At 47.6% G+C, this 17,063-nt stretch overlaps 1 protein-coding gene across 3 annotated transcripts in view; it reads right to left on the bottom strand.

Moving 5' to 3' along the window:
* Positions 1-17,063, bottom strand: part of LOC126537928 (solute carrier family 45 member 3-like) — a 159,846-nt gene that overhangs the window by 41,230 nt on the left and 101,553 nt on the right. The window contains exon 1 of one of the 3 annotated variants that reach the window (XM_055074544.2): positions 7,612-7,703. The exons of the other annotated variants lie outside the window; for them this stretch is intronic. The gene's annotated coding sequence lies outside the window, so the exon portion shown is untranslated. Of the gene's footprint in view, positions 1-7,611; positions 7,704-17,063 lie in introns of those variants that run through there. 3 annotated transcript variants of the gene reach the window in all.

The raw sequence follows: 17,063 nt of genomic DNA, 5'->3' as shown, positions 1-17,063 counted from the left end.
CAGCAAAGCAATTTGAACGTGTCACAGTGAGTCAGGGCCATGCGCAAACGTGCAAAATTCACTGCCCGTATTGACTATTCATCTGTCTGACGCCTGCCGTGGTGGCGCATTATTTGGCGACGACGTCCTGCTTCTGAGCGTGAGGTTGCCGGTTTGACTCTCGACCCCGGAACAGAATGCAAGAGCACTTCTGCACCGAGCTTTTGGTGAACGTTATGTGGCGCTGCTAGACTTTTTTTTTTTTTTGAAAGGTGGTTTAAAACGACAAACACGTTTGCCGTGTGCACAGAATGCTGCCACGAGCATGCGTGCGAGTGAAATGTTAATCCGGTATAGTTATCGATCTCCCATTATATATGGCAGGCTCTCTCCTGCGGCTTTCAAGACGCCCTGCATTGCGCCCCACCTGCGATGTCATATACCCGCGCGACATCTCACAGACCTTAGCCGTTGGGCGCTTGTGCACGATCATGAGTAACTTGGGAACGAAGGATGCTGTGCGCATGCACACCTGAGGTCTAGCAAACAAGGAAGAAGCAGTTATGAATGCGTTGCGCCTGTCCTGTCATCGCTCTTTCTCTCTCTCGTTGGCCATACCTGGCCCTTGCGGCATGAAACATTGATTCATTTCTCTCTCTCTCTCTCTCCTGCTTCCTCTTTCTTTTTTTTCATTCTCCCGCAGCTTCGACAAACGCCAAATTTGAAGAGCTACAATAACAGCACTGTGGAAAAGAAAATAAAGCAGTTAAATCCACAGCGTTCATTGGCATATTTCATGGCATTTTTTTATGATTTGTGTATCTTTCTTTATGTTTGAGCGCTTGAGTTACAGTGCGTCATTAAGTAAGCGTGTTCTCCTGCTGCCAGGGCAACGCAAAGCAGTTAACGTCGCCTCCTACGGGTGTCCTGCAGCCAGTTAAGCCGCCGACCTTGCCCTTTGAAAAAGTTGGTGTCGCCTTGCTGGGTCCCTTCCCCAAGTCTACTACCGTACGTCGCTGAATTATTGCGTGTGTGGACTATCTGACCCGGTATACTGAGACGGCGGTGCTCGTTTCTGCTACAGCAGCTGACGTTTCATGTTTCCTGCTGTTCTCCGTGATTGTCCGTCACGGTACACCAAGCGTTGTGATTACTGATCGTGGACGGCAGTTTATTGTGGACGTTGTTGAAGAACTACTACGTCTTTGTAGATGCGATTACCGGCACTCGAACCCTCACCCCCCGCGAACTGAGCAACTTTCTTACTGAGCACGCGAATCGCACGCTGACCAATATGCTTGCCATGTAGGTTTCCACGAATAACAAAAATTTGAATTCTATTTCACCATTTGTTTTGTACGCTTACAATATTGCCAAACATATGAATTCACAGGCTATGCGCCTTTCTTTCTTCTCTGTGCTCGCCACCCCCAAAGCTTCATCGATACCATCCTTCTCCATATGATGCCTCATCGATAGGCCACGCTTCAAGTCGTGCCGCAAAAGCCCGTCGACAGGCCCGCCTCAGGACTGTCCCCTCTCAAGATCGTCCAAGGCTCGTTATTACGTTCGACATATGCTCGTCACATTTGCTCCTGGGGACTTTGGCTTTCGACACCTGTACGGAAAAGGGGCCTGTACACAAAGTTTCTGTCACAATACGCCGGCGCATACGTCATACTGAAACGCATGAGTAACGTGACGTACGCGATCGCAAGAGTGACTTCGCACAACCGGCGGTCACGTAAAACGCAGGGTGTACATCGCCCCACTCAAACTGTGCCACCATCTGGCTATGTAACTCACTCAGAGAGCTTCGTCAACCCCCGGAGAAACTGCCACGCTGCACGACACAGCGGAAGGAAGAAAAAGTAGAACCACGATATCAACTACCTTAGGTGCTTTAACGCGCCCCTAAATTGAGCACACGAACGGTTTTGCAGGTCACCCTACCAAAATGCGGCCGGGTTCGAACCCGCGACCTCCATCAAAGCAGTGCAACACCATGGCTACTGGATTACCTCGTCGGTGCGGCATAAAAGGCAACGTCAGCGGTAAGGTAACGAAATTAACATATAGCTTTATTTGTTTAAATATGGCGTTAAAGTAACGGAATTGCATTATAAAAACACGAGGCTGAAAAATAAGTGAAAGGAAAACGCTACAGCATTCAGTAAGGAATAAACGGAATTAAAAAGCGTGGCTAATTTTTTTTTCTTTTTACCTCTACACAGCGGTGTACCGTCAAGTAATTAGCTACGCCTCGACGAGCACGTCACGCCGGAGTCGCGCGCCACTCGTTGAAGCGGCAAAATACGAACGAGAACTCAAAAATACAAACGCCTTAGCATCACGCCTCGCCGACAGCAGAGTCAAGAAGGCCACGCGGTCGTGACCGTTATGACAAGCCCACTTCGCATACACTTCGCACAGTCACGACACACGCTGAGTCTTCGGGGAAATTCCTTTGTACTCGGCGCTTCTTGATGACGAATTTTGATTGGTGCAGTTGTATAGTTCCTTCTTGCGGTCGATTTGAGCTGCCTCTTACGAGAGAAGTAGCAAGAACATCTCCAATATGCGATGTCGCGAAGCACGTGCCTTCGCAACATACAATTAGTGCGCTCCCAAACGCCAACCCCGACATTTTTATTCATGGGCGCATACTACACCTTGCAAGGACTCTCCACGACATTCTCTTGATAATTAATACGCCAATGTGGTAGTGCGGCTCACTGGAGGACATAACTCTTCCGTTATCAACGTCTACACCCTATCTCATTGAGGGTGGGGGAACGTGAACTACACGCACGGAAAGAAGGCTACTAAGGAAGGAGTTGCTGCACTGACAAAGACGTTTCCTTTCCTAAATACGTTGGCTCCGTTTACAATCTCTGTTGGACCGCATTTTATCGCTTCAAGCCTCAGCCTTCTTGGGAACTCATTTCTTATTCATGTTCCTGCTCTCTTCGGCCCATAAATATAGTGTGAGTGTCAGCGATTTGTTTCACTTGGCAATAGACCAATTACATTTCCGTGATGTAACGTGTCGGTGAAGTTCACGCATATGGGCGTGATATTTTCGAACATGCACCAAATAGCCTGAAAACTCGCTGGTGGCTTCCTAGACTGCAACAGCTCGATTATTACGGTGGAATTAAGAAGGCATGTAACTTCCTCCTGAAAAGTGCACGTTATAGTTGGGCTGATGCCGGCACGCCTTGACGATAGGCCACGGTCAGAACAGACAGTCCCGGTATGCCGACATGAACTCTCGTCGCACAGAAAGTCGGTCAAGCCTCTTTTACCTTTCTACGTGGCAGTGGCCTATTAAAGAGACTATAATGATCCCGTCCCTTATTTTTTTCTTTCACGCCTTTCTTCTTGTTCCCACTCATATTTCCGTCTTTACTTCGCCTTTCAATTCACGTAGTGCAGGATAGCAAACCGGAGGCCTTAAGACGAGATTCTGCCGATCCGCTGAAAAACTAGAAGCCGACGTACCGTTCGACACAAGCACACTGCGCGCGCAACACGAGGCAGGAAGCATTGGGCAACCCTCCTTCGGTATACAGGAAATGAACGCTGGCGTGCCACTGTAACAGTGTGATCCTTCGCAGTGATCGATGGCGTCTTTGGAAGCCGCACACGCGCCCGACGCAAGACGATTAGCCAGATAATTATCCTTCCGTCAAGCTGCGACGAGCGCGCTAGGGAGCCAGACTTGGTCAATTAAGGCGCGAGTCTCACGGTGATATCAGCCGACGGTTTAGTGCGAGACAAGCGCTGACGTCTAACCGCTAGTTTGACGTCACTCGGTAAAAAAAAAAAAAGCGGACGCGGGAGCTGCTTTTGGTGGCGACATTGCGGGGAATGCGCAGAAGGCGGTGATCGATGTCCTTTCTCTCGTGAAGACATCGTTACGGCAAACACTGTTTTGGGAACCGCACACGGCCTCTGGTGATCCACGTTGTCTTTTGACAACGAAGTGATCGATGTGGATGACGCATTACGCCCCCCCCCCCCCCCCCCCCCGCGGCTTCCAGCGGCCGCCACCAGAGACAAACATAAGCAGTCCCATAGTCTCACATGGCGTCGACGGGAAACAAAATTGGTGCGGTCGACAGTGGCGGAAGTTCGAGTCAGAGCCTTTACACTGGGCGGTAGCAGCAACAAACCATGTCATCGATAATGACTTCTATACCATTCGTTCAGAGTCTCAGAGTACCAGTGGGCAGAAGACAGATACGCAACGAATGCGTGTTCTCCGTTGTCGCAGGACGTCTGCCCACTTTCTGAAGTGTGATCGAAGGCACTCGTACCAACGGATTTCGGTGGGATGACAACGACGCGTCAGTGCTTGCGGAATGTGAGCGCATGACCTGTTAAAGCGTTCATGGCGGGCTTCAATGCTTTTAACTTGTTTTCTCAGAGCCCGCCGTACAGCTTTATGTTGTTGTTTGTTTTTCGTTTTCATTTGTCTATACTTCTTATCAAGCTATTATTATAGTACGCTTACTCTCATCTGAGCTCTTCATTTTAGCCAAACCTGCTTGAAATGGCCGCGCTGACTTTTTTTAGCTATGCGCCATCTCTCGAACGTAAGAAGTGAGCGACGTCGGAAGTATTGCAGCAGGGCTGCTGAGGTCGTCACTAGACAGCTTTGTTGTGACTTTGACGAGCAGAGGATATGTGGGAGTCAAGTGAAAAAAAGACCGCGAAAATGATGGTGGTTGCGTAGAGCGACATATGTGCAGTTGCATATTACCAAAGCACCGGAGACAGTAAGAGAGAGCAACAAGGCTGCCTGGCTCACTGAATTTTGACGAATTCTAAAAAGTTTCTATTGCGCAGAGCAGGCGAGTTTGTATATCTGCTCTCACGCGATAACTCCTTTGATTAAGTCATCCAGTAAAGAAAGCGTACAACCAGCGTTCGAGTCTCCTACGCACGCCGATTTGATCTACAAGCAATATGTTCGTACACGTGTATTACTGTTCTTGGAGGCGAGTCACTAGTGAAAACGCGCGTTTCAATGTCGGTAGTGGAGCTTTGTGTGCATTTACAAGAGGCAATCAAATTTTCACAGCCATTCTTTTTTTTTTCGGATTTGGGTCACACGCGGCAAATAAAAGACTAGAGCGCTGGCCTGACGGGTGCCCAGAAAGCCCCTCACTAGCAGAAACAGACGAACGTGTGTGTAAAGTACAGTTGAACTGTAAAACACTACTGAAATAGCTGTACAAGATGTACAGTGATCACGTGTGAAATGCCGGCTGCAGGTTGCCCCTGATATTGCTCCACGAAACAATGCACTTTTAATCTTTGGCAACGACTCCAGTGACAGCTCAACGGAAAGAGATAATCAGACTAATTCATGTCGTACAGAACTATAAGAACACGCTACGAACAGAAACAACATGTCGGCAACATGACCTTCATAAGTTTCGTAGATGAGTATTTGTGCCCAGCTGGCCTTTTACGCTGGCCGACTTAGCACCGCCTACTTCTCTCCTACCTGAACAATCACGCTGGGTGAACACCATGGTTCTGTGTTCACCGAGCTGCAATGACTACAAGAATTTGCGCAACATAATTTTACAGCGTGAGATCTCTGGCAAGGTCTCGCGTATCACTTGTATCCAAAGCACAGCTTTGAATTCGGGAAGGCGGATTCGCAAGTGTAATTCTTCTGCAACATGGTGGGTGAGGTCGAAAAACTCGCGCAGGACAGTCTATTGCACTGGCCGTTCTTCAGACCTTTTACATTCGATGAACGCTTGCAAGTACAAGTGTGTCGCGCCAGCTGCTCGCATCTATGCAAGTGATTTGTCAACGGCTGCAGTGGTGTGGGGGTCGTGCACTGAGAGTGGCGCTCAGGCAGTGGAAGTGCCAAACCTGCACAAACCTGCGCCTACGCGCAGCATACAGCAACGCAGTCACGCACTCTCGAACGAGCGCGCGGGTTTGCCCGCGTTGTCTCGCTCAACCTGCACCTAGAAACCCTGTCAAATCAAGTCGGCATAGCCTAGCGTTTTCACCGTGTAGATTTTTGAGCACGCCATTCGAGACAACTCAGCGAGCGCGGTGGCTGCTGCTCTAGTCGCGTGCATAGCCTGAAACGTTATCAGCACGAATTATTCAGGCCACAAGGAATGGACAGGACACCCCGATCGCTTCAACACGGCAACGCAGACAAGGCTGCGGCAGCTGGAGGACGCTCAAACTGGGACAGCTACCCCAAGCGATCGCCTTGAGCAAGAAGCTGTATTCAGCAGTGACAAGTGCCACTCACCTATAGTGCGCTGGATAAACATGTGCCTCGGGGAGAAATGCGTCGGATTTCCGCATCCGGGCTACGCAAATGATCCATGCTCCAAACGAACTACAGAAGCTGCCGGGACGACGCCCATGTAGCACGAAGTGTGCATCTATGTTACGGTAAACACTACGCAGAAGCAATCATATCGCAGTGGGAGCACCGGTCAACAAGGGCAGTTGGCGAAGCATGAGGTAACAGTTCTAACGTACGTATCTGTCCCGCCATTCCCCTGGCCGGAAGGTAACGTCCAAAGTTCGCGGATGTTTACAGCATCGCATTTCTAACGAACCGCAAATGATCTGTTTCGGTGTAAAAGCTGCTTTAACTGGGAAGCTGTTGGATAAGCGAGTTATGTCCTGTTCTCAATAGTTAAAAAAATAGAGAGAGAGAATTCACCATATGCGTGAGCACGTAAACATGTACGCACTTAACAAACGCGAAAATTGCGTTTAAGCAAACGGGCAGACACGAAACAAAACAAAGACGCAGGGTTACACGGTAAAATTGTAGCTAAAGAAAGTTGGCCTCAACGCGTGACCACGTCTCGGTAGGTTTTAGCTCCTCCCAGCGACGCGCTAAGCCCCAACTCTGTCGAAAAAAAAAAAAAGAAATATAATAAAACGGGTGTGTGACAACAACGCGCACGAACCCGCCGCGGTGGCGCGGCGGCTATAGTGTTGCGCTGCTAAGCACGAGGTCGCGGGGTCAGATCCCGGCCGCATTTCGATCCGGCCGCAATGCAAAAACGCCCGTCCTTGTCCCGTCCATTGGGGACACGTTAAAGGGCCCCTGGTGGTCAAAATTAATCCGAAGTCGCCCAATACGGCGTGCCTCATAATTAGATCGTGGTTTCGGCACGTAATACTCTAAAATTCTTTCATTCAGCAAAGTGCACGCGGCTGCCGTACTCTTAGCTTACAACGAGAAGAGAGAGAGAGAGATAAACGAGATGGGAAAAGCAGGGAGGTTAACCGGGTAAGATTCTGTTTGGCTACCCTACACTGGGGGAAGGGTAAGGTGCAACGAGAATAGATGTATACGTCACAAGAAATAACGGAAGTTGCACATGACAAGTGTGCGCAAATATTGTCGCAAAAGCACCCAAAAAGAAGCGCACTTCAATGAAGACCTACCGGGAACTAAATACACTCAGACGCACTCATGATCAAGTGCTCGGGATGTCCAAAATTCTTCGCTATGAAGGTCACTTCGTTGCAAAAGTCGCACACCCTGCCGCTCACAACCAAGCAGGCTAAGGCAAGCTTAAGAATACTAAGCTTTTACTTATCGTGAATTCAAGAAATATATACCTAAGTGAAGCGGCAGGTTTCTTTGTGCACACTTTGTCCCGCAGAATCCACGACTGCAGGCAGCCTTGTTTGCACCGAGGTTCGCCGCAGGCTCCGCAGCGAAACGCAGCAGCTATACACAAAGAAAAAAAGCTGTGATCTTCGAGTGCCCCAATTGCCTCGCCTAGCCGTCAAAATTATCAGTTCGTTCATAGGCTCTTCGTCACTGTGTAGTCTTCGTTGACACTCGCGCCCTTTTCGCTTTAGGTGGCTTTGAAGATGTTGTCGGTCGTCAGCTAGGATTACGTCATCGCGTTGTCATCAACTGCGACGCACTTGTCAACCATCGTATCCGTTGATGCGTTAAAACAAGCAGCTTACGATCTGAGCGATTCCTGAAGCAGTGCAGCCGGCCTTCTTCTCACATCGGCAACGCTCATGAGGTGTGCCGCTAGCGTGGCTATTAGCGTTAGCGCAAAGCGCACCTCGGTGACATCTTTGCAGGGCAGTGGTGGGACCGCTACGCGGGCTTTCGATGTACACCAGCAAATCAGCCGTCGGGGAAACCTAAATTACTTCGTTGTACACGATAACTTCATGGTTACGTCGCGCTGAGTTTCGATTGAGTTTCGATTGAGTTGAGTTTAGATTGAGTTTTGCTGAGTTCAGCATTACGGAACGTAATGGTGAACGTGTAACAACTAGCCTATTTCATTGCTTTACACGCTAACTTGTTGTAGTGGTCTTCGTTGAAGGGGTCTTCACAATACGTATCGAAAACAGGAATTCGTCCGGGACATAATAAATCCTTTGCTTTGGAGATTATTTCGCTATAGAGGCATTTGTTGTGGACGCATTCTACTGTATGCTGTTCCGAGTCCCTCAAGTGCAGGCTACGGTAACAGGTCTTGCGTTGAGCTCACTTTCAGAGGCGCGAGGGAGAAGGGGGGGGGGGGGGGGGGCAAAGCGCGATGCGGACGACTTTGCGGCGACGTGGTTTGGCTTGGCGAAGGCTAGTTGAGTGACGTCATGCTTCCTTTTGTTGATTCTTTCTTTTATCTGTGCTAGCATATGAACAATTGTATACTATTAAATAAGTCAGGTGACCGTTGATCGCGGCGGTTCCACCAACTGCGTCACAGCGCGATTAGCGTACACCGAGCAAATTGAACGAAGAGTAGACGTCACTTCCTTGCACAAAAGGGCGACTAACCATCGAAGATATGTGAGCATCTACATTTGCCCAGAATGCCTACTGATTAGCAGTAGTTTCTTCACAGGCGCGAGAGACGTCACTGACTTTGCTTTTCTTTGCTTTCAAAGAACAGCGGAGTCTTTTAATGTTTTTGTTGCCGAGCGTCTGAGCATAAAGACAAACAGGGCCTCCCACATTCACCCATAAAGTTTGTCTTCAAATGTAACATGAAAGGTAGCAATAAGTGCGTGATCGTTACCGTGTGTGAGGACAACTTGTCGAAAATTTGAGCAGGTTCGTTAATTTCGTCATAACGGCAGTTTAGTGAATGCAGCGACACCAGCGGTAACAAGATTCAGCGCGACGTCCCTGTAGCATTTTAAACCTGTTTTACCGCGATAGCGTTAAGGAGTCCGTGTGGCAGAAAATCCGGCGTCGGCGTCTCGCGCCCGGCGTCCAGCGTTGGATGCAGCGTTGGACGTTGGCGTTTTTTAATGTATTTTATTTCGGACAACACTACATGGTGTCCGCGGGGAGAGGCTAAAGGAGACTAGGATGTCTCCTGACGAGGCCTAACACCCGCATTACACGTCGGTGCAGATGGTGCGGAGTAACATATCAGTGAGAACAGTGGTACATCAAACACAGTGAGACAAGAATTCAACATAAGCAATTATACAAGCACTAGTCAGGCAGAAAATAATACTGAAGAAGTCCTAAACGATGAGCGATAGTAAGTGGTGTGGAAAGGGAAAAGAACACATTCGCACAGAGCAGTCGGAATAACAATGAAATGCAGCAGGTATTCATGACAAAATTTCACACGGGGGTGTTCAAAAGATGGCTCATTTTCTTCTTGAATTGATGAATGTTGACACTCTCCTGGGCACAAGCAATTAATGCTGGATACGTGTTGCATAAAATTGTTACTTGGTGATCTGTAGTCTGGGTGCCGTAATTAATGCGAGGCCTAGAACCAACGAAAGGGATTGTGCGCAAGTTTCGCACCAAATTCCCAGCCACGCATACCCAACCACTCTTCTACCACCACAGTTGCTCAGGCCTTGTCTTTCATTCTTTACAGAGTTCTTGCTAGGAATTTTGAGAACGGCAGCCCACAAACAAATCTAATGGAAGAGAACACCGACAGCGCATGTCCTTTATGTTAGCTCTTCGCAGACTGAAATATTAAAAGCGCGAAACAATAACAACAGGTTGATCCACGCGAGAGGCCGCGTTTCTACCAGAAAGCTCGCCTTCATGCATTTTCTTTTTTTTAATTCACTGCACCGCAGTCTAAACGAACGCCACTTCTAGCAATAAATATATCAACTTTACGAAACTGTCATTTTCTTCCTGGTGCGCATGATTGCCTTCAGCTTACGCTACAAGTGTCGTTTGAACTAACTCAAACAAACGGAGGAAAAAATTATATATATATATATATATATATATATATATATCAACAGCGATATTATTTACCACTTCTCATAAAATAACGCTGTAAGAGTGGTTATCAAGGCCTGCAATAAAGAGAATATGCGCCGCTTGCAGTTTTCCAAAGGAAGCATAAATAATGCACGAGAGAGGTTAACGTCAAGCGCGCCGCCGAGGTCTGCCGCCGTCATCTGCACGAAACGGCGTTGTAAGGGGGCATATTCCATTCAAAATTGGGTCTGGTATTTCTTGTTTTTTTTTCTTCCAACGGAGACCATTTGACTAGAGCAGACTTGTACGTAACGACTTAGCACACGTGATTAATTACTTGCAGTCAATTACGTTTTCTGTTAATCTCATAATTTCACGATTACTTTTTTCACTCAGTAACGCTCACTGTAATAATTACATTATTCAGTAACCAGTTACGTGTGACGAGTTGCTACATATTTGACGAAAGAAAAGCCCCGACAGGTCACGGCTCTTGAGCGCTTAAATTTAGCGGGAATTGCAGTGTTCAAAGGGAATGAAAATGTGTAGCAGGTTACCTCCTTCCCACGATTAGCCTCTTGCAGCTATACGCGTGGGTCACCTAAACATGGCAGGCTCACAAATTCGTACACTTTTCATGCAAGTCCGACCTCTTAGCTTTTCTCTTACTGTAAACTTTTCTCTCTCTCTCTCTTTTCTCCTAAAAACGCCTATACACCGTCTTCGTATAGGCGGTAAAAGCCGCTGCTCAAGTCTTCTTCACTTAGCGCACTCTACTACTTGCGCTCACATAGCCATAAGTTTCTGGCCTTTAAACTCGCGCGTTTCTATTTGTTTGAAATAACGCGACGAAATTGCCTCCTTCCAGTTCACCTATCTTCTCGCGGCTTTAACTCAGAAACAGTATTTCTATGGGTGAATTACTATTCAGCATAAAACGAAATGACATGACAGATTTGGCCCCTATTTTAAAGGAAAGCGAGCGCTTGCTGGCGTCCGTTACAGCTAGTTTCAATTCTAAATACCAAGCAAGCGAAGGGCGCCGAGGAGGAAGTGCACCAGATATTAGCCCATAAATTTAAAAGGCGCTTCTATACGGCTCAATAACGATGGCCGCTTCGGACGTTCATGCCAGGGCATCACCTAATACGATGTTGACTTATTTTTTACTGACCCTGTCGGAAGCGTCCTTTCCTCACCCCAGCAACAATTAAGCGCTGCGCTTTCTAGGGAACCTATCCCGGAGAATCACGGCATTGAGTAAGTAGCCGCAATCTCTTGAGAAACGTGTTCGTACGTTGCTAACAAGTCCTTCTCCCCAGTGCGCACATTGAGAGCTTTCAGCGTCAATGCAGACGTCCTCCCAAGCGAACGAGGGTAAATGTGCCGAATATAATTTTGAATATAATTCTTAGTTAACAAGGTAAAGAACGTGTGTAAGGCTGTTGAGAACGCACTGAAGGAACGAGATGAGCTCGTTCTGTTTGCAGTATTTTTGCAGTGTTGATAAAAGTAGAAAGGAAAGTAGAGTTAAAGCAATCTATTAATTTTGTGGGTGAGTACTTACAGTAACTGTAATCAATTAAATTTCTGAGAGAAGTAATTGTTATCGGCAAATTTTTTTTCTGTAACGTGTACAGGCCTGCGATAGAGTAGTTCTGCACCAGGCTTTGAAAGTTCTCCCGCAAGTGCCAATGGTTCTCACGGTTGAAAGTTCAGGCCCAAGTTACGAATATGTAAACTAACACCTTGTGTTCAAAACTATGACAAATAACTACAGAATTGTACACTAAAGTAAACCACTAAAACAGTTGTAAAGTATTCCTTGACAACTCAATTACCCTTCATTTCACGATAATAGCTTGTCTATTAGAAGACAAAATTAAGGTCAAAATTCCACTTTCATGAAATTAACACCGAAACTGCAACGGTGGTACGCCGGCGTGAAGTCACGAATTACAAATAATTCATTTTCGTATTTGGACAAGTTGGCTCAATGAAAGTTCCCGAAACATGCCACGTTAAGTCTTTGCCTCCTTTCGAAAAAAATGTAGCCCACTTTTTGCCGATAAACATTTGACTAACTCCTAGGTGATGCTATCATAGTCCATGACGTCACGGTGGGATTGTGCGAGATCTTCGATGCGGCACCACCACCCGTCTTTCCTTTTAGCGTCTCTTCCAGCTCACCAAACCACTTCTCGCTGCGAGAGATATTGTAGAAGGGTTATCAACTAACATTATTTATCTCTTTACTGCGCGTGTAAAATGAACGACACGTCGACAGTCCGCTATACGGCGTCCGCTGAGTACAGTAATGCGCATTAAAAACGTACTATAAGGTGCCGCCAGGGAGGGGTGACTCTAGACTCGTATCTATTTTCACTTCGATAAACATGATGCAACCTCGAGAAGATTGAAACATGACATTCGCTTCAGTATTGCAAGATACAAAAGATTGTCGCGTGGGCTCAATGGTAAGATTTAGTTTTTATCATTACTGAAGATAAGATGGCGCGTTTGTGCGAGATCTCAGCCTGCGGCGCCGTGCAATATAGAGAAACGTCCCGCAAAGTGTCACGAAGCCTTTCTTGCGCTATCGTTTTATGGTGACAACCAATCAGAACATGGTCGCGCGTTTGTGTGTTGTGCATGGTCACGTGTGGGCAGCTGGACTGCCAATATCTTTCTGCTTCGCGGCCTCTGCGGAAATTGCGACTGATTGATTCACGGAGCTCGACAACCTAAAGCAACATTGTGGCTATAAGAGACGCCGCAATGAAGGGTTTCGAATGTTGATCACGTCTTCAACGTGTGCCCAAATATAAACCAACCATTTCTATATTTTTTTCGGCAACTGTACCTCTGACATTCTCCCAGAATATGAATGTTCATTGATTTCTACACCATTTTCGCTTGTTATGCACGGTTCGTCTTCGAGTCAATGCTTTCTGCCACAACTACGAACTGTAGGGCACTGCCGTTTAAATGATAAATATTTTCCCTCCGATTCCTTTTTCTTCTGTTCGATATTGTTGCATAGCTGTCTTCCTATGCCCTGACCCTAACCGCAAACCCTCCCATCGACTGAAAACACTGCACCCAACTACCGCTCCCTGAATGATTCCTCCGACGAGCATTTCCTACTTCAAAACCCAAGCTTCATTGTAGCACGTTCGAGTAGGCTCCTCGAGCGCCAGGTTACAATATTTTTGTTTAGAAACCGGTTCGAGGTGTTTTGGAAGCCCAATCGTAACGTCAGTAGATGAATGGTGCGCTATCCCATTCGTGCAGGTCAGCGAAGGAAAGTTATAGAACACTGGGCACAGTGGCTCTCTTCAACTACGTGAGCCTCCTTCAGTTGTATACCTCTCCGCTTCAGCGGCCAAGTAGTCATGAATGGATACGTTATTCTAATTTTTAAATATAGAAATTCGACTCTCCCCGCTTTGTAATAAAGTGCATAGTACAATTCATGCGGCGTACGAAGCAAGAGAAACTCCCAGACAACAAAAGTAACGTGTGAAACGAAAAATGAACCCGAGGATGCAGATACCTTGACGCATTGCCCTGTCGGTTTCACACGTCTCGTCGTCTGCGATGTTTGGCCGTGGGGAAACGGCGACGGCAGTTGCCGAAAGTAGTTCCCTCCCATGAAGCGCTGCTTATTACGCACTAATTGGAATTGCTGACAGACCTGGATGTGACGTCTTCGGATGCGAGGAGAACAGTGACCACTAATTTGTGCCGCTGTCCTCAATTTGAAGCACAAAGACAATCTATGTCCAATGCATTCAGGAAACTAGATGATCGTCCTCTGAGTGAACAGACTATATAGAACACCGTCCCCACCGATCATCGGCTCAGAAGGCACTTTTGCGCTTTCTGAGAACGTGTGGTTCGCACGGGCGCCTTTGACAATGTACGACTGTCCGTTCACGACTCTATACAGCCCCCTCTCTCTCTCCCTGCTTTCTCTTCCCCTTCTACATTCCCCCATCGTAGGGCAGCCCACCAGACTCTTGACATGGGTAATATCTCTGTTTTCCTTATATCCCTCTCTCTCTCTCTTCTCCTTTGAGCATTTAAAAGAAACAGGCATCTTGCAATAAAATCCTAAATGATGGCAGGTAAGTATCCAGCGTCGCCAAAGGGCGCGTCAATACAAAACAAAATTGACTGCGCGGAAAAACAGGCGTACACTTTACAGCTATACAATGCCCGGGCGCTCAGCTTTTGCGGCGCGCAAAAGCATTCCGTTCTATGCCAGGGACGCAAATCCCTCGTTAAGATGCAGCAGCCCGCACACTGAAGTGTACGCGGCTGTCAGGTTAAGCACACGGCCAAAGCAGCCCGGTCGGTAAGTACTGCTTGCTTCGAAGCAGTTCGGCGACACCGGCTACGCGGACGCTTTCGTCGAGAAAATTGCAAAACGAAGGCCCTCGCTCCGGGCCTTTGCGACATACGAACGGCCAATGTCCCCTCTCCCGCGACGAGCAGAGAAAACGACGACGACCCGCATACCTCCGGCTGGCCTTTCCTTCCTCTCGGCCTGCCTTCTTCAACGCCGGCGATCGGGCAGCGACCGGATCCAGAGCGAGCGACGCGTCGAGTGAAGTCGCGACGGATCTGCGCCCGCCTAGTCAATTACAAGCAGACAAGGCGAAACCAAGAAAATATACGAGATAAAAAAGAAGAAAAAAGTGATGCGTAGCCTGTTCCAGAAGCTCTGGAGTGCGAACGGAGGGGAGCCCTAAGTAGGCGTCGTTGAATGAGCGAGGGTGTAACGGCAGTGCTGTTCTATGACGCTACATTCTTTAGTCGTCGCACCCTGCAGCCTCTGCGGAACGTGCCCGAGCAGTAGCTGCGCACGCATTACGCCTGAATTTTTCTGCATGGCACGACGCTTGAGTTACGCATGAGGGGTCCCAGGACTTATGCTTCCTTTTTTCACATTTTCGGTTTCGCTTGCACCGCCCATATGTATTCTGCGATTCGAAGAAACACCACGCGAAAGACTTCGCGCATGACACAGGCACTCTCCCGACGTCGTCGTACAGTCTCATGGTCGCTCAACATCCAGGCACGCGCCAACATTGCCACGACCAAGGTCTTCTCGCTTCCTCACTTAGCGGCGCAACAAGCTTATGTCACAGCGCTCCTTTTCCTTTTTTTTTTCAAGCCGCACTTTATACGAACCCGCAACTTTCGGAACTTCCCCCTTCGCGCTCGCTTTCTCCCGCTTTAAAAGCCAAGGTCGCGAATGCGTCACTCATAATTCAAAACGCGAAGGCTGCGGTTGTTCCTGGTGAGACGAGACCTTGCGGGATGCTCGCTTCGGGCGACCAAAGCACCGTGTATTACATTATTCCGGCACGCGCGCGTGCATATGTGCGAGGCCAACAGAGTGAGGTAAATCCGGTGCAGTCGCCGTCAGAGACACGCTAACATTCTGCGAGAATGCGGCGTGAGAAAACAGCCCAACACACACACACACACACACATGCACACGCACACGCACGCACGCACCGGTTTACATTTCGCACGTCAGCGAGCTGTTTTCATTCATGCGAAAAAAAAAGCTCATTGGTCACGCTGCAGCAACTTTCAATTTCGCTCTTCTTTCCTCCCCTCTAATGACTTGCGCAAATTCTCGGAGAATACTCGTCTGGAGTTGGCAGTCGTGATAATGCACGAGGGTTGAAATGTGGGCTTGTTGGTAATGCATCTTCAAGGGGTGTACGGTAACGCGATTAAAAGACGAGACAAAAGAAGACACAGGGACACACAAAGCGCTGTGTGTGTCCCTGTGTGTCTTTTGTCCCTTCTTTTAATCACGCTACCGTACACCCCTTGAAGGGATAATTCAAAACTGCAACAGCTATAACAACAACACATGTAAATCCATTTATGGGTGACGTTTGACGTCGGTTGGAATCTGTTTTTCATTAGCCTTTCGTTCTATATCTGTGTAGTCTTTCACTGATGCCCACAAGAGAGCGTCTTTGCATAAATGTGGTGCGAGGCTCCGCATCCACATTTTATCGCACTTAAAGGTTTCCGCCAGGACGACACCAATTTCACTATTGCAATGCAATGCATTGTGCAGGGCCTGATGCGAGTTCTGGAAGCAAATTGTGCGTGGGCTGCCTGTACAGTAATCTTTAATTTTTTTTATCTATTTTAATTTTAATTTCAGTAATGTTAATTTAGTTTTAATTCAATCTGGTGCTACAATCGCAAAGGCGGAACCATCATCAATTACGAGTGCCTAAATACCTCCATTGACATAAACCCAATCAAGCCTCTCAGACTCCAAAGTGACATGGAGACACAGCCAAAGAGCAAAAAATTGACTTGACAGAAAGACCACACACAATACAGACCGCGAAGACTTCAATAGAAAGTTTTGGGGACACCAGAAACTTTTCGCTTGACGTTTGGTAATCGCAATTACGATGCAGCTGGACATTCCGAGACAAAATCTCAATTAACTGCTAAGAAATAACAGCTCAACGTCAAGGGAAACTTTTTTTTTTTTTACTGGGGCCTTACTTTGTAACAAACCATATGGTTGTTAACACTTTTGTTCTATATTAGCTTGGAGGTCGAAATGTCGCGCAATCAGTGCAGTCGGCCACTTACTCTTGCGTCTCGTAACGAGAAGAGAAAATGAAATGGACAGTCGGAAATTACAGCCCGTGCAACTTACATTCGCTGTTTCCGAAGCGAGTCACTCGGCGATTCTACGCACGACAGTGCTTCGCAGTAAAGCTTCAGCTGGAGGGTTTCCAAAGTTTGTTCATCTGATAAAATTCGTTCACGAAAGGCATCAGGTTGTGTGATTGCC

The sequence above is a fragment of the Dermacentor andersoni genome, chromosome 4 (assembly GCF_023375885.2).
Source record: "Dermacentor andersoni chromosome 4, qqDerAnde1_hic_scaffold, whole genome shotgun sequence".
NCBI classification, from domain to species: domain Eukaryota; kingdom Metazoa; phylum Arthropoda; class Arachnida; order Ixodida; family Ixodidae; genus Dermacentor; species Dermacentor andersoni.
Note: the sequence above shows the minus strand (reverse complement) of the source record. Positions and strands in the feature narration are given on the sequence as shown.